This window comes from Theropithecus gelada, chromosome 8 (genome assembly GCF_003255815.1).
Source record: "Theropithecus gelada isolate Dixy chromosome 8, Tgel_1.0, whole genome shotgun sequence".
NCBI lineage: Eukaryota > Metazoa > Chordata > Mammalia > Primates > Cercopithecidae > Theropithecus > Theropithecus gelada.
Genome location: NC_037676.1, coordinates 105,135,335 through 105,150,305, shown reverse-complemented (window position 1 = coordinate 105,150,305; position 14,971 = coordinate 105,135,335). Strand labels below are relative to the sequence as shown.

The following is a 14,971-nucleotide window of genomic DNA, read 5'->3' as shown; positions in this document are numbered from 1 at the left end:
CCCCGAGTCAAGAAACTAAAATACCTCTTGGTCTGGGTAGACACTTTCACTGGATAGATAGAGGCCTTTCCCACAGGGTCTGAGAAGGCCACCGTGGTCATTTCTTCCCTTCTGTCAGACGTAATTCCTTGGTTTGGCCTTCCCACCTCAGTTTCTCAGGCTCTTGGTATTTAGTGGCTCCTGGGTTTACCTCAAATCGCCACCCTTAAGTCTCTCTTGAAGTGGATAGAAGATCTTCAGTGGCAAGGTACCCCCAATACTTTCACCCTGATGAAGTCCTATTGTTTACTTTTATACTCACTCTTATTCTGGTTCCCATTCTTATGCCACCCTCTACCTCTCCCCAGCTATCTCCACCACACTATCAATCTCACTCCCTCCTAGCCGTTTCTAATCCTTCCTTAACAAACAGTTGCTGGCTTTGCATTTCTCTTTCCTCCAAAATTGCCAAGGCCCTGACTTACTCACTGCAGGGGGGAAAAAAAAAACCCAAAAAAAAACGACTTTGTATATTTTTAAATGAAGAGTGTTGTTTTTACCTAAATCAATCTGGCCTGGTATATGACAACATAAAAAAAAAAACTCAAGGATAGAGCCCAAAAACTCGCCAACCAAGCAAACAATAACATTGAACCCCCTTGAGCACTCTCTAATTGGATATCCTGGGGACTCCCAATTCTTAGTCCTTTAATATCTCTTTTTCTCCTTCTTTTATTCCGACCTTGTGTCTTTCGTTTAGTTTCTCAATTCATACAAAACCGCATCCAGGCCATCACCAATAATTCTGTACGACAGATGCTCCTTCTAACAACCCCACAATATCACCCCTTACCCTAAAATCTTTCTTCAGTTGAATCTCTCCCACTGTAGGTTCCCACGCCGCCCCTAATCCCGCTCGAAGCAGCCCTGAGAAACATCTTCCATTATCTCTCCATACCACTCCCCAAAATTTTCGCCCCCCCCAACACTTTACCACTATTTTATTTTTCTTATTAATGTAAGAAAACAGGAATATCAGGCCTCTGAGCCCAAACTAAGCCATCATATCCCCAGTGACCTGCACATATACATCCAGATGGCCTGAAGCAACTGAAAATCCACAAAAGAAGTGAAAATAGCTTTAACTGATGACATTCCACCATTGTAATTTGTTTCTTCCCCACCCTAACTGATCAATGTACTTTGTAATCTCCCCCACCCTTAAGAAGGTTCTTTGTAATTCTCCCCACCCTTGAGAATGTACTTTGTGAGATCTACCCCTAGCCCGCAAAACATTGCTCCTAACTCCACCGTCTATCCCAAAACCTATAAGAACTAATGATTATCCACCACCCTTTGCTGACTCTCTTTTCGAACTCAGTCCGCCTGTACCCAGGTGAAATAAACAACCATGTTGCTCACACAAAGCCTGTTTGGTAGTCTCTTCACATGGACACATGAGACACAGGGCACCTCTAGACTGGAATCGCACAGAACCCTACTGACCTAAGTGCTATATTTTGTGAAAAGAATTAAACATAACAATATAATTAAATAAAATGATTTGTCATCTGAGGTAAAAGCCAACCCAGGTAAAGAAATTACAAGTCTAGCCTGGCACAGTGGCTCATGCTTGTAATCCCAACACTTTGGGAGGCCAAGGCGAGCAGATCACTTGAGGTCAGGAGTTCAAGACCAGCCTGGTCAACATGGTGAAACCTCATCTCTATAAAAATACAAAAATCAACCAGGCAAGGTGGCACATGCCTCTACTCCCAGCTACTCAGGATGCTGAGGCACAAGACTCTGCCTCCAAAAAAATTTTTAAAAGGAAAAAAAATTACTTCAAGGATTTGTGTTTGTTTTCTTTTTTTTTTTTGACAGAGTCTCACTGTGCCACTCAGGCTGGAGTGCAGTGGTACAGTCTTGGCTCACTGCAACCTCTGCCTCTGGGTTTCAAGTGATTCTCGTGCCTCAGCCTCCCAAGTAGCTGGGACTACAGCTAATTTTTTTATTTTTGGTATGTGTGTTTTTAGTAGAGATGAGGTTTACACCATGTTGGCCAGGCTGCTCTCAAACTCCTGGCCTCAAATGATCCACCCACCTTGGCCTCCCAAAGTGCTGGGATTATAGGCGTGAGCCACTGCACTCGGTCAGGATTTTAATAACAGATACTCAGCAAATAAAGGAGCGTCTGTTAGGCTTTTTACATCTATTTAGTTAAAAGAGAGAATAATATATAATCTAAACTCCGTACTGAGCAATGTAATTTGAAACATTTTTACTAGACCATAAATACCATAGCATTAGATTCTTGGTAAGCAAGTTGGCTTTTTAGAAAGGTTACTGGAGCACAAAAAGATGTAGTGGATGGCCAAAATATCATGTTTTAAAATGTGAATGTTTTCACTATTCAATACCTGTATATTTTGGTTTTCTACAGGATAATGAGTACTCTAGGAATTTACTTTAGCAATAAAAATGTATAGGAAGCTATCTTTAAACATTCCCATTGTCTTAGTCCATTTCGTGCTGATGTAACAGAATACCACAGACTGGCTAATTTATAATGCACAGAAATTTATTGGCTCACTGTTCTGAAAGCTGGGAAGTCCAAGATCAAGGGGCCAGCATCTGCTGAAGTCTTTCTTGCTGGGTCATCCCATAGTGGAAGAGCAAAGAGAGGACAACAGAGAAAGAGAGTAAGAAGATTGAACTCCCCTTCTTATAAGGAACCCCCTCTGGCATTAATCTATTAACTCTACCCTCATGACCTAATCACATTTCATGATGCCCCACCTCCCAACAACATTGCACTGGGGATTAAGTTTCCAACACAGGCATTTTGAGGTACACATTCAAACCATAGCATTCAATAAACTGGGATTTTTACTCTGTATTACCAGTAGACTCTTTACTTTTATATATGTGGTTACATGAGACTTCTATTATAGGGTGATGATTTTAAGTTTACCTTTTTTTTTTTTTTTTTTTTTTTTGAGACTGGGTCTTGCTCTGTCACTTAGGCTGGAGTGCAGTAGCACGATCCCAGCTCACTGCAGCCTTGACCTCCTGGGCTCACGTGATTCTCCTGCCTCAGCCTCCTAAGGAGCTAGGATTACAGGTGCATGCCACCATGCCTGGCTTTTTGTAATTTTTGTACAAACAGCATTTCACCATGTTGCCCAGGCTGGTCTTGAATTATCAGGCTCAAGGGATCCCCCCACCTTAGCCTTTCAACGTGCTGAGACTACAGGCGTGACCCACCATGCCCAGCCTTAACTATTATTTTGAGTGACTTACCCTTATCAATCATCTAATTCATTCAACCTTTCATATCTATTGGCACAACAGCATATAAGTTTGAATCAATGGACCAAGGTGATCTAAGTAGGAACAGTATTATATCATTTTATCTTAGGGCTCTATTTAATAATATTTTTGTTGGCACTACCTGCGTATTTGTGTATGAGTAACCTGACTTGGCAAAATAACCAAAACCCCAAACACAGTTAAATATGCCATTCTCATTATATAGCTATCCTTCCATTAAAGTTATACTAAGTTGTCTATTCCAATGTAGTACAGTTTTCTTTCTTTTCTTTTCTTTTCCTTTCTTTTCTTTTTTTTTTTTTTGAGACGGAGTATGACTCTTGTTGCCTAGGCTGGAATGCAATGGCGCCATCTCAGCTCACTGCAACCTCCTCCTCCTGGGTTCAAGTGATTCTCCTGTCTCAGCCTCCTGAGTAGCTGGGATTACAGGCATAAGCCACCACGCCTGGCTAATTTTGTATTTTTAGTAGAGACGGGATTTCTCCATGTTGGTCAGGTTGGTCTTGAACGCCTCAGCCTCCCAAAGTGCTGGGATTACAGGCATGATCCACTGTGCCTGGCCTACTGTAGTATAGTTTTCAAGGCTCTATTGTATTTATGTAAAGCTAGGATTATTCTATAAATCTGAACACACAAATACTAATCATGTTGGCATAGGCCCTAGTCCAGCATCATCTACCTAAAAAGAAGTCAACATTCACTGACTGCAACAGCTCCTCACTCAACCCTTTACAACTTCCTGTTTCTCCTACTCTACTGATTAAAATTACTCTGTTAAAGGTTATAGAGGAAATTCTTTCCAGGCCCTTACTATTCTCCATGAATGACTACAATGGCTTCTCGTATGTTCTGCCTGCCATAAACTTAAGAGTATTTTACCTTCCCAGCCCCACTTTCTTACCTTTTCGAAAATGCAAATCATTTCCATGATTAAAGCCTTTTCCAATGCCTTTGGAATATAAACCCAAACTTTTTTTTTCTTTAAAGATCGACAACAGTTTATTAGTCACAAATTCCTTCCGACAAGAGGAGGAAAGTAGTGTAAGCTATGCAGGCCCACACAGGGATTGCACTTGGGAGCAAAGAGAACAAACGGGGACTGAGGAGGGTTTTGTTTTTTGTTTTTTGTTTTTTGTTTTTTTTTTGAGACAGAGTCTCGCTTAGTCGCCCAGGCTGGAGTGCAGTGGCGCGATCTCGGCTCACTGCAAGCTCCGCCTCCCGGGTTCACGCCATTCTCCTGCCTCAGCCTCCCGAGTAGCTGGGACTACAGGCGCCCGCCGCCTCGCCCGGCTAATTTTTTTTGCATTTTTAGTAGAGACGGGGTTTCACCATGTTAGCCAGGATGGTCTCGACCTCCTGACCTCGTGATCCGCCCGCCTCGGCCTCCCAAAGTGCTGGGATTACAGGCGTGAGCCACCGCGCCCGGCCCTGAGGAGGGTTTTGTAGTATCAAGAAGGTGAGATAGGCTGGGTGTGGTGGCTCACACCTGTAATCCCAACACTTTGGGAGGTTGAAGTGAAAGGACTGCTTGAGCCCAGGAGTTCGAGATTAGCTCTGACAACATAGTGAAACCCTGTGTCTACAAAAAATTTAAAAAAAAATAGGCATGGTGGTGCACACCTGTCATCCCACCTATTCGAGAGGCTGAAGTGAGAGAATCGCTTGAGCCCAGGAGGTGGAGGCTGCAGTGAGCTATAATCATGCCACTGCACTCCATCCTGGGAAACAGAGTGAGAGTCTCTCAGGAGGAAAAAAAAAAGAAAGTGAGATGTGCCTTGAATTTCAAAACAAAATTTTATTGGTTCGTCTGAATAATTCTGTGGGCTGGCAGGGAACTAAAACACATTATACTCCCAAGTGTTAAGACTGCAATAATATACTACAATGCTACAATGCCGTAATCTACTATATACAATAGTACTTAACACAGTACATCCTCACCTGATGTCATCCATAGGTTCTTGGAAACTGTAACTTTAAGTCAAACCATGTATTGCATAACAAAACCAATTTTGCCAGAGACAAATTGATTTAAATAAGAGTTAGGTTCCTATGGCATATAGTTCCTATAGCATTGATAAACCCAAATTTTTTAATATGAGATTGGAGTTTACCAATGATTTGCCATTTGGCAAAATCAGAATCCCCTTTGCATCCTGTTTGAGTATATGACAACTCTGATCATCCCATTCTGCAATAAGCACCCTCCTCCTTGAATAGCATAGCATTGCACTATTGTGATTTTCTTTGGCCTCTTGGTCTTCTCTGCTGCTGTCTTTTCTCTCTGGCATTCTACAGATCCTGTGCTTATACCCTTTTCTTGTATACCTCAATAATTCCTTAGTTATCATCTGTAGGAAAGGCTCCCAAATTCACACCCAAAGGGTACTAGATCTCCCCATTTTCAGAGGCCTCTGGATCATTTTTACCTGGCTATTTCTTCAACAGCTCAAACTCTATATCAGAGCAGCCTCAGACCTGGTGTGGTGGCACATGCCTATAATCCCAGCATTTTGCGAGGCCGAAGTATGTGGATCACTTGAGTCCAGGAGGTCAAAACCAACCTGGGCAACATGGCAAGACCTGTCTTCACAAAAAATTAGCCGGGCTTGGAACCAGTAGTTCCAGCTACTCAGAGGCTAAGGTGGGATGATCATTTGGTCCCAGGAGGTGGAGACTGCAGTGAGACTGTGCCTCTCCACTTCAGCCTGAGTGACAGTGACACACTGTCGCGCACACACACATACACAAAGCAAAAAATCCCAGCCTCATCTGAATCCCTCCAAACTGGGTCCTTTTTTTTTTTTTTTTTTTTTTTTTTTGAGATGGAGTCTCACTCTGTTGCCCAGGCTGGAGTGCAGTGGCATGATCTCCGCTTACGGCAAGCCCCGCCTCCTGGGTTCATGCCATTCTCCTGCCTCAGCCTCCCGAGTAGCTGGAACTACAGGCGCCTGCCACAACGCCCAGCTAATTTTTGTATTTTTAGTAGAGACGGAGTTTCTTCATGTTGGCCAGGATGGTCTCATCTCTTGACTTCGTGACCCGCCCGCCTCGGCCTCCCAAAGTGTTGGGATTACAGGCATGAGCCACTTCGCTTGGCCGGGTCCTTCTATTTCTATCTCTGTTTATGGCTCCAGAATTCTCCCTGTTGATAAGCTTAATATCCCCAAATCATTTGACACCTTCTCATCTCATTTGAAAGTCAAGATTATCTCTACTCTCTGTGCCATTCTGAATCCCCTTAGTACTTTTATTATTATTATTTGAGACAGAGTCCATCTCCATTGCCCAGGCTGGAGTGCAGTAGTGCGATCTCAGCTCACTGCAACCTCTGCCTCCCGTGTAGCTGGGACTACATGCGTGCACCAGCACGCCTGCCTAATTTTTGTAGTTTTAGTACAGACAGGGTTTCGCTATGTTGGGCAGGCTGGTTTCAAACTACTGGCCTCAAGTGATCTGTCCGCCTCAGCCTCCCAAAGTGCTAGGCCACCACACCATCACTCAGCCACCAAGTGAGCAACCACGCCCGGCCCCCTTAGTACTAAAAAAAAAAAAAAAAAAACACACACCACAAAACTGCTATGAGTTTCCTTCACTTCCAAATTTTCTACCTCTTTTCAATCCCATCCACTGGTGCTGGAGTTATCTTTTAAAAAACATATTTTTGAGCATATCATGTTCCTGTTTATATGGTTCCAGAATAAAGTCCAAGTTCCAATTTTTTTTTTTTTTTTTTTTTGAGACGCAGTTTCACTCTTGTTGCCCAGGCTGGAGAGTGCAATGGTGTGATCTTGGCTGACTGCAACCTCCGCCTCCCAGGTTCTAGCGATTCTCTTGCCTCAGCCTCCTGAGTAGCTGGATTACAGGCATGTGCCACCATGCCTAGCTAATTTTGTAGTTTTAGTAGAGATGGGGTTTCTCCATGTTGGTCAGGCTGGTCTGGAATTTCCAACCTCAGGTAATCCGCCCTCCTCGGCCTACCAAAGTGTTGGGATTACAAGTGTGAGCCACCGCGCCCAGCCTCCAATGTCTTCTTGATGTCACCCTAATCTACTCTTTCAGTCTCATTTGCAACCAACCATTCCCCTATGCTGGAACCAGAAAGGCTACTCAAAATACTTCTGGGCCTTCTCTCACGTTTCCCTTGCCTGGAACACTGGAACATCTACTCTAAAAATCACCAAACAGGTGAGTTTGGTGAAAAAGGAAGCACCTTCGTCTAGAACAGCTTTTCTCAAAATCACTCTGTACCTTTCCCTAGCAGCCTTTCTCTCACTTCGCTGCAGTCATCTCTTCCTTCCACTAGGTCCTTGCAGCATTTTATTTGTATCAGTCAACAATTTATTTTGTATCACTGTCTTATTTCCCCTACTAGATTGTAAGCAAGGTTTCAAATGTTGTATTCATCTCTGGTTTTTCTTCCTCCACCAGAGAGGGTCTAGTGATTGGCTGTGCTTTTAAATGTTCTGAATGGAACAGAACTTTCAAGAAATGAAAGACAGAGCCAAGATACAGCCGAGCAAAATAAGGAAAAACAAAATCAGGAATGCGTCCACAGCTCCTGATTCTACCGAAACTCTTTCATTCAGCCTCGCAAGATATTCTACTTTTCCACTTAGGAAGGTCGCTTTCTGCCTTTCACATTTTATGATTTATTAATCAACCACAGTGCTGCTCAAAGTACACAAAGGGTTCAGAAGAATGAAAGGGGGAAAAGTCAGAGTCTTAATATCAAAGATCTTAACTTTAGAGGGGTGTGTCAATACATACTCCATTTGTGCTATGTGTCTGGGTTGCAAAGCGTAGTAGCACAAAAGAACTCGGGGTCTCTGATCACGATCATTTAGTGCTAAGGCATCTAAAAAAGATGGAAATAAATTAAAAGCTATATAGATCATCTTAGAACCCACAATTAAAAAAAAAAAAAGTCTGTTGCGAAGTAGAAAAATTAAAACGACCGCGAAAATGAGACCTAGGTGATTGAAGTAATGTGCACTTGTAACATCAGTAATCCCCTCTCCAAAGCAGGTCCTGCTTGGGACTGACTGCACCAATCCTTTTAAAAATGAAGACATAAAAGCCATATTCCTTTAAAAAATTTCCACTGCACCGTATTGCAACGTACGAGCACTGAGGACATTTTCACGCGATCACAACCCTTTTTAACACCCGGACACTGGGCCGGTCCTTTCTGGCCACGAGGAACTCGCTTCCCCAAAGGAGTACCGCATCCCCGAGGGCGGGCGCCTCAGCCGGGGAAGACAGTCTCCAGGGTGGACTACAGGCCTCACAAAGCGGAGGGACCTCGACCGGAAGGCTCGGCAGCGGCGCCCACACAGGCTTACCCCAGGCCCACTCTAGGCCGCACAGGGGTCGCGCCACCTCCGGCCCAGGACAGCTCTCATACGCTGCCAGCGTGGAGCCCGACCGGGCTCACAATGCACTGGGCCTCGCAGCGTGAGCACAGGCGTCCGAGAGGCGGCGGGGGGCGGGCTGACGGCGCGCTCCGGGCGAGCCGCCTCCCTCTCCCGGCCCACACCCACGCGGCCGCCCTCCGCCAGCCGGGGAGCTGCGGGTGGCGGGAGGGCGGGAAGCGACCGGCCACTCTGCACCTGCATGACCCGGTCGCACTCACCCCCTCCCCTCTCTCTCCCAGGCTCAGTCCTCTTTCCTCTTCCGCCCCCCCCCCCCCGCCTTTTCTCCGGGCGGCAGCCGCGCTCCGCCCCGCTCGCGCGGCTGCCCGGCCGGCTGTGATGTCACCAGGCCACGCCCCCTAATATAAATACTGGCGTCGCTGGCGCCGCCTTCTCACACTCTCAGGCTCAGATCGCGGCCGCAGCGTTTCTTTTTTTCCTTTTTTCTTCTGCCGTCGCCTCCTCTGCCTCGTCTCATCCTTTCTCACTGTGCTGCTCTGCGGTGTTACGAGTCCGAATCCTCTTCCCACCCAGACCGCGCCTTTCTTCTTTTGCCTGCGCTGTTCTATTTCTCCTTCGGCCGCCGCCGCCACTGCTGCACAGCTGGTGTCGGTGCCGCGCTTTTACCCCCACGTCGTTCCCGCAGCCTATGGCCCAGGCCGCCTTGGGTATTTCTGCTCAAGGTAACCACATCCCTCTTTAAAAATTCCGCCGAAAAAGAGAAGACGCTTTACCCGACTCTTTGGGCCGTTATCTCACGTGAGTACCGAGCCGAGGAGCGCGGGAGGGGCCAGGACGCGGGGCTGGCCTCGGGGGTCGGCCGGGGGGCTCCGGCTGGGCCCCGCCACCCTTAGGCGTCCCCGCAGCCGGCCGTCTCGAACATGGCGGCGGCGGCGGCGGCATGTGTGGCGGCTGTCTGTGCCCCCGGCGGCGGCGGCGGGGCTGGGCGGCGGGCCGCGCCTCGGGACCTTCGGGCGGCTGCTGGACGCTCGGCGGAGCCGGAGCCGCAGTGGTTGGGGCGAGGGGGCGTGTGCGAGTGGGGGCGCGCGCGGGGGTCTCGCCGCCGGGGGTTACCGTCCCCTCTGGCGGCGTGCGGCCCCCACCCCTCTCCCGTGGTGCATTGCTGTTTCCGGGGAGGGGGCCCGGCCGCAACCCTGAGGGGCCGGGGTCCCGCAGCCCCTACCCCGCGCTGCGCCGCCGCCGCCTTCGCCTCCAGAAGCCCGGCGGGCGGGCGGCGCTGTGGGCTGCAACGGCTGGGGTCCTGGTTATGAATGGAGCGGGGCGGGCCCCGCGCCGGCCTCTGGTGACAGCTGCGGAGGAAGTCGGATTCCTGGGGGGCGCGAGGAGCGCGGTCCCCCTCTGGTGGAGGAATGTTGACGCCACTTGGGGCCTGGCGGCGGGGAAGCCCCGGTGTCAGGTAGCCAGCGAGAGGCCTTTGGCCCCTTCTGGAAGCCTCGGGGCTGCTGCTCCGCCCCTGCGGCGTTCCTGATTGGGTCAAGTCGCCTTCACTCACCCCAGTCACCTCCTGGAGCCTGAGGATTAGTCACCCTGGCTTCGTTTTTCCGTCCGCGCCACGGTTCCTGGGCAGAAAGAGGCAGATTGGTAGACGGGTGGCTTATCAGCTACTGTCTTGACTGACAACGGTTGTTGGTGGTGACGTGTTCTAACACTTACACGGTATCTATCCTGAAGGAGTGTTTCATAGACTAAGCTGCTGGTTCCGAAACCCGAAACAGTCGAGGACACAGTTTACCGCCCCAAGTTTCAGCACATCTAACTGGATTTTGTGGTGGCATCTTGGTTGTATTAGTTCTGTGTCCCGTCGTGTTTCTATCGTGAATTCCCAGACTGGGTGGGAATCTAAGGACTCAAAGGAGGGGGAATTGCCTTGCGCTCAGCAAAGGTTAACGTAGAGATACATCAAAGCACAAAGTAGAAGTACATCAAAGCACGTCAAATATAGCAGGGGTTGGCAGAAATATGGCTCATGATTGTCTAGAAAGCCCCTCCTTATTGATTAATTTCTTTTACATAAATTAGAGCATGCAGATGCTAATCATGAAGAGAAATAAGCCCCGAGGAGTTTAAGTAGGAAAGACTCCAAAAGAAATTGATTATCGGTGGTAATAAGTGAGGTCGAGTAGTCAGTGCCTTTCTCCCCCAAGGTTTTATTACATACACTTTCAAACAGAAGGTGAAAGAGTTGTGCTTCCACCTAGATTCTGCAATTAACATTTTGCCTTATTTGTTGATGCATTTCAAACTAAGCTGGAGACAGCAGAACACTTCACCCCTCCAACTTTAGTATATGCATATTAAATAGAGCTCAGTACCGCTTACTATTTTTTAAATCTTAGAGGGTAAAATTCACATCAGTATAAACCCACAAGTGTTAAGTATGCAATTTGATAAACTTTGAGAAATATACAGCTGTGTAACCTAAACCTTTTATCAAGATGTAGAACATCGCCATCACCCTTAAAAGTTTTTTCTTGTCCTTTCAAATTCTCTCCCACTCACCACAGAGCCAACCATGATCTTTTTATTTTTTTTTTTGAGATGGAGTCTAGCTCTGTCGCCCAGACTGGAGTGCAGTGGCACAATCTCGGCCCGCTGCAACCTCCGCCTCCCGAGTTCAAGCGATTCTCCTGCCTCAGCCTCCCGAGTAGCTGGGATTACAGGCGCCCACCACCACGCCCAGCTACTTTTTGTATTTTTGGTAGAGACGGGGTTTCACTGTGTTGGCCAGGATGGTCTCGAACTCCTGACCTCATATTCCACCCACCTCGGCCTCCCGAAGTGCTGGGATTACAAGCTTGAGCCACCGCGCCCGACTGATCTTGAATTTTTTTTTTTTTTTTTACCCATAGATTATTTTCTTATATTCTAGAATTTCTGCTTGAATGGAATCATACAGTATGCATTCTTTGGTGTAAAAGGCTTCTTTTAACTCAGCACATTTTTAATATTCATCCCTGTTGTCTTTATCAGTAGATTATTTGTGTTGCTGAGTAGTAGCCCATTAGGTGACTATCTCTTGGTTGGTTTTCTTAAAATAATCTTTATTAGGCCGGGCGCATGGATCGAGGTCAGGAGTCCTGAGGTCAGGAATTCGAGACCAGCCTGGCCAACATACCGAAACCCCGTCTCTACTGAAAATACAAAAATTAGCCGGCCGTGGTGGCAGGCGACTGGAATCCCAGCTCCTCGGGAGGCTGAGGCAGGAGAATCTCTTGAACCTGGGAGGCGGAGGTTGCAGTGAGTTGAGATCACGCCACTGCACTCCAGCCTGGGGGACAAGAGGGAGACTTCATCTCAAATAAATAAATAAATAAAATAAACTTGATTTTGGAGTATTTTAGTTGCCCAGCAAAGTCGCAGAGATACAGTTTCTGCATACTTACCACCCAGTTATTAGAAACATCTTACGTTATTACAGTACTTTTGTTAAAACTAAGAAACTGACTTTGGCCCTATTAACTACTTTCGAGATTTATATTTGGATTTTGCCAGTTTTTCTTTAATGTCTTTTTTTCTGTTCCAGAATCCAGGTTACCACATTGTATTTAGTTGTCAGGTCTTCCCCAGTTTCCTTTGGTCTGTGACAGTTTCTCAGTCTTCCCTTGTTTTTCATTACTATCACAGTCTAGAAAAGCACTGTCAGATATCTGGTAGAATACTCCCCTCCCCTAAACTTGGAATTTACCTGATGTTTTTCTCATGATTAAACTGGGGTTTGGGGTTTTTATAAAGAATACCACAGAACAATTTTAAAAATCATTGGTAAAGGCATTGGTTTTCAGAGACATACTGATTTAAGATACTAAGTTTGGAATAGTTACTGTCAAAGTGATAGGAAGTTTTTGTAGTTGGGCACGGTGGTTTGCACCTGTAATCCCAGCACTTCGGAAGGCTGATGCTGGTGGATCACTTGAGCTCAGGAATTCAAGACCAACTTGAGTAACATGGTGAGACCCCGTCTCTATTCTTTAAGAAAATAAAATTTTAAAAAATTACATAAAATGCTTCTTGTATCTTACTGACCAACTGAGCCCTCTCTGTGCTATTCTCTAAGGTGTTGTTGGAGAATTTGCAGTGTTTACATACACCATTCTAAGTGAAAATAATTTATTTTTTTCCATACTGCCTTTTCTCTGCATTTCCATTTAACAACTCCTTCTTCTTGCTTTTTTATCCTGTCAGGATAAACATTCTATCTATCCTGTATGTAAGTGCTTATAAGAAGGGCTTATCTATCCTGTATGTTTATCTTAATGTGCTTATCCTATGCACTTTTTCAATAGACAGGGTCTTGCTGTATTGCCCAGGCTGGACTCAAACTCTTGGGCTCAAAGCAGTCCTCCTGCCTTAGCCTCCTCAGTAGCTGAGACTATAGGTGCATACTGCCACACCTGGCTCATCTTTTCTTCTCTTCTTTTTTGTTTTCTTTTTGGAGACAGGGTCTCCCTCTGTTGCCTGGGCTGAAGTACAGTGGCACAATCTCACTGCAACCTCCGCCTCTTGAGTTCAAGCGGTTCTCGTGCCTCAGCCTCCTGAGTAGCTGGGATTACAGGTGTGCACCACCACGCCCAGCTGATTTTTGTATTTTTAATAGAAGATGGGATTTCACCATGTTGACCAGACTGGTCTTGAACTTTTGGCCTCAAGTGATCCGCTGGCTCGGAGCCACTGCGTCTAGCCTTATTTTTTCTATTTAAATAATGCCTTTCAAATTCTAGAGCCTTCATTCCCTACTAGTATCTTTTTGTTAAATGGAAATGTAGGGTTCTCACTGAGGAACATTCTGGAATGTCTGACATTTAGTGTCCTTAATGTTTCACATCATTGCTCTTGGGTTGCATTAAGCAGCAAAATAGCTGTGGATATATGTATTGAGGAAAAGATGAATAATGTCTCACCCAGGGTATCTGATCCTATTCCTTAGGATAATTGAGAATGATCTGTCCCCATCATGACTCAACTTTTTATTTATTTAAAAAATTATGTCGGTGTTGAAAGAATCAGAATGTTTGTTATGGAGTAGTACATTATTTGGAATCTAATGTAAGATTATTATCATCATTGCATGTTTGTAGGAGTTCTTTCCTCATTATCCATAAATGTTATTCATTGAGCATGTGATCAGTTTCTCCTTCTAGATAGATGAAACATTTTGCCTCCACCAGGAGTGCCTTGATCCTGGTGAGATACACTTTAGGTATGCCTTCAGTGCTTCTGAAATCCCTCCAACTCTTGACTTTATAATTTCTGGTTTTCTGGCTTCCTTCTTACCACCCCTTTCTAGCAAATACCATCAGATTATATTACTTTATTTATTTATTTATTTATTTATTTATTTATTTATTTTTGAGACAGAGTCTCGCTTAGTCGCCCAGGCTGGAGTGCAGTGGCGCGATCTCGGCTCACTGCAAGCTCCGCCTCCCGGGTTCACGCCATTCTCCTGCCTCAGCCTCCCGAGTAGCTGGGACTACAGGCGCCCGCCGCCTCGCCCGGCTAATTTTTTGCATTTTTAGTAGAGACGGGGTTTCACCATGTTAGCCAGGATGGTCTCAACCTCCTGACCTCGTGATCCGCCCGCCTCGGCCTCCCAAAGTGCTGGGATTACAGGCGTGAGCCACCGCGCCCGGCCAGATTATATTACTTTAAAACAGTAACCACTGAATTACAAATAGAAACATAGGTATATCATTTTAGCTTAGAGGTGATGAGTGATAACAATGTCTAAAACTCACCTAGCATGTTATGTAGTGTGCTGTGCACTTACCACATTTATTTGCTGCTGGTGATAATAGAATGAATTATGTCTTAAGTAGGTTAGATATGAGGAGATAAATCTTAAGAGATTAGTTGCTTAATATTATAAGGTAGTTCTCAAGTTATTTTATGTTTCTCAAAAGTTAGTTTAGATACATATATAATGCATTAGCTAAGTTAAAATTTTCTTTTGGTATTGTGGTGGAATTTTACACTTAAAATGTAAAAGGCAAAGAAGTTATTTGAGGAGTAAAAGAGTGTTCCGGGTGGTTCCAAACTATTACATCATGCTAGTACATTATTCATATAAAGTCTTGCATATACATTAGATTGGTGGGGGTACTTGGAATTTTTTAAATTCTGGGTCACTTAAAAATGTGGAGTTTTAGAGGACAAATAAAAGCAAAAATGAAGTTTTCATTTTCAAAAATGAAGGTTGGTAACTCATGAGTTGGCAGATAAAACAACTT

General features: G+C 45.6%; 1 protein-coding gene across 10 annotated transcripts in view; it reads left to right on the top strand.

The window, feature by feature from the left end:
- AZIN1 (antizyme inhibitor 1) overlaps window positions 1-14,971 on the top strand; it is a 75,735-nt gene that overhangs the window by 27,393 nt on the left and 33,371 nt on the right. For 6 of the 10 annotated variants that reach the window (XM_025394745.1, XM_025394748.1, XM_025394746.1 and 3 more), the window contains exon 1: window positions 8,094-9,485. The exons of 1 other annotated variant lie outside the window; for it this stretch is intronic. The gene's annotated coding sequence lies outside the window, so the exon portion shown is untranslated. Of the gene's footprint in view, window positions 1-8,093; window positions 9,486-14,971 lie in introns of those variants that run through there. 3 more of the 10 variants (XM_025394742.1, XM_025394743.1, XM_025394741.1) reach the window with 1 other exon arrangement.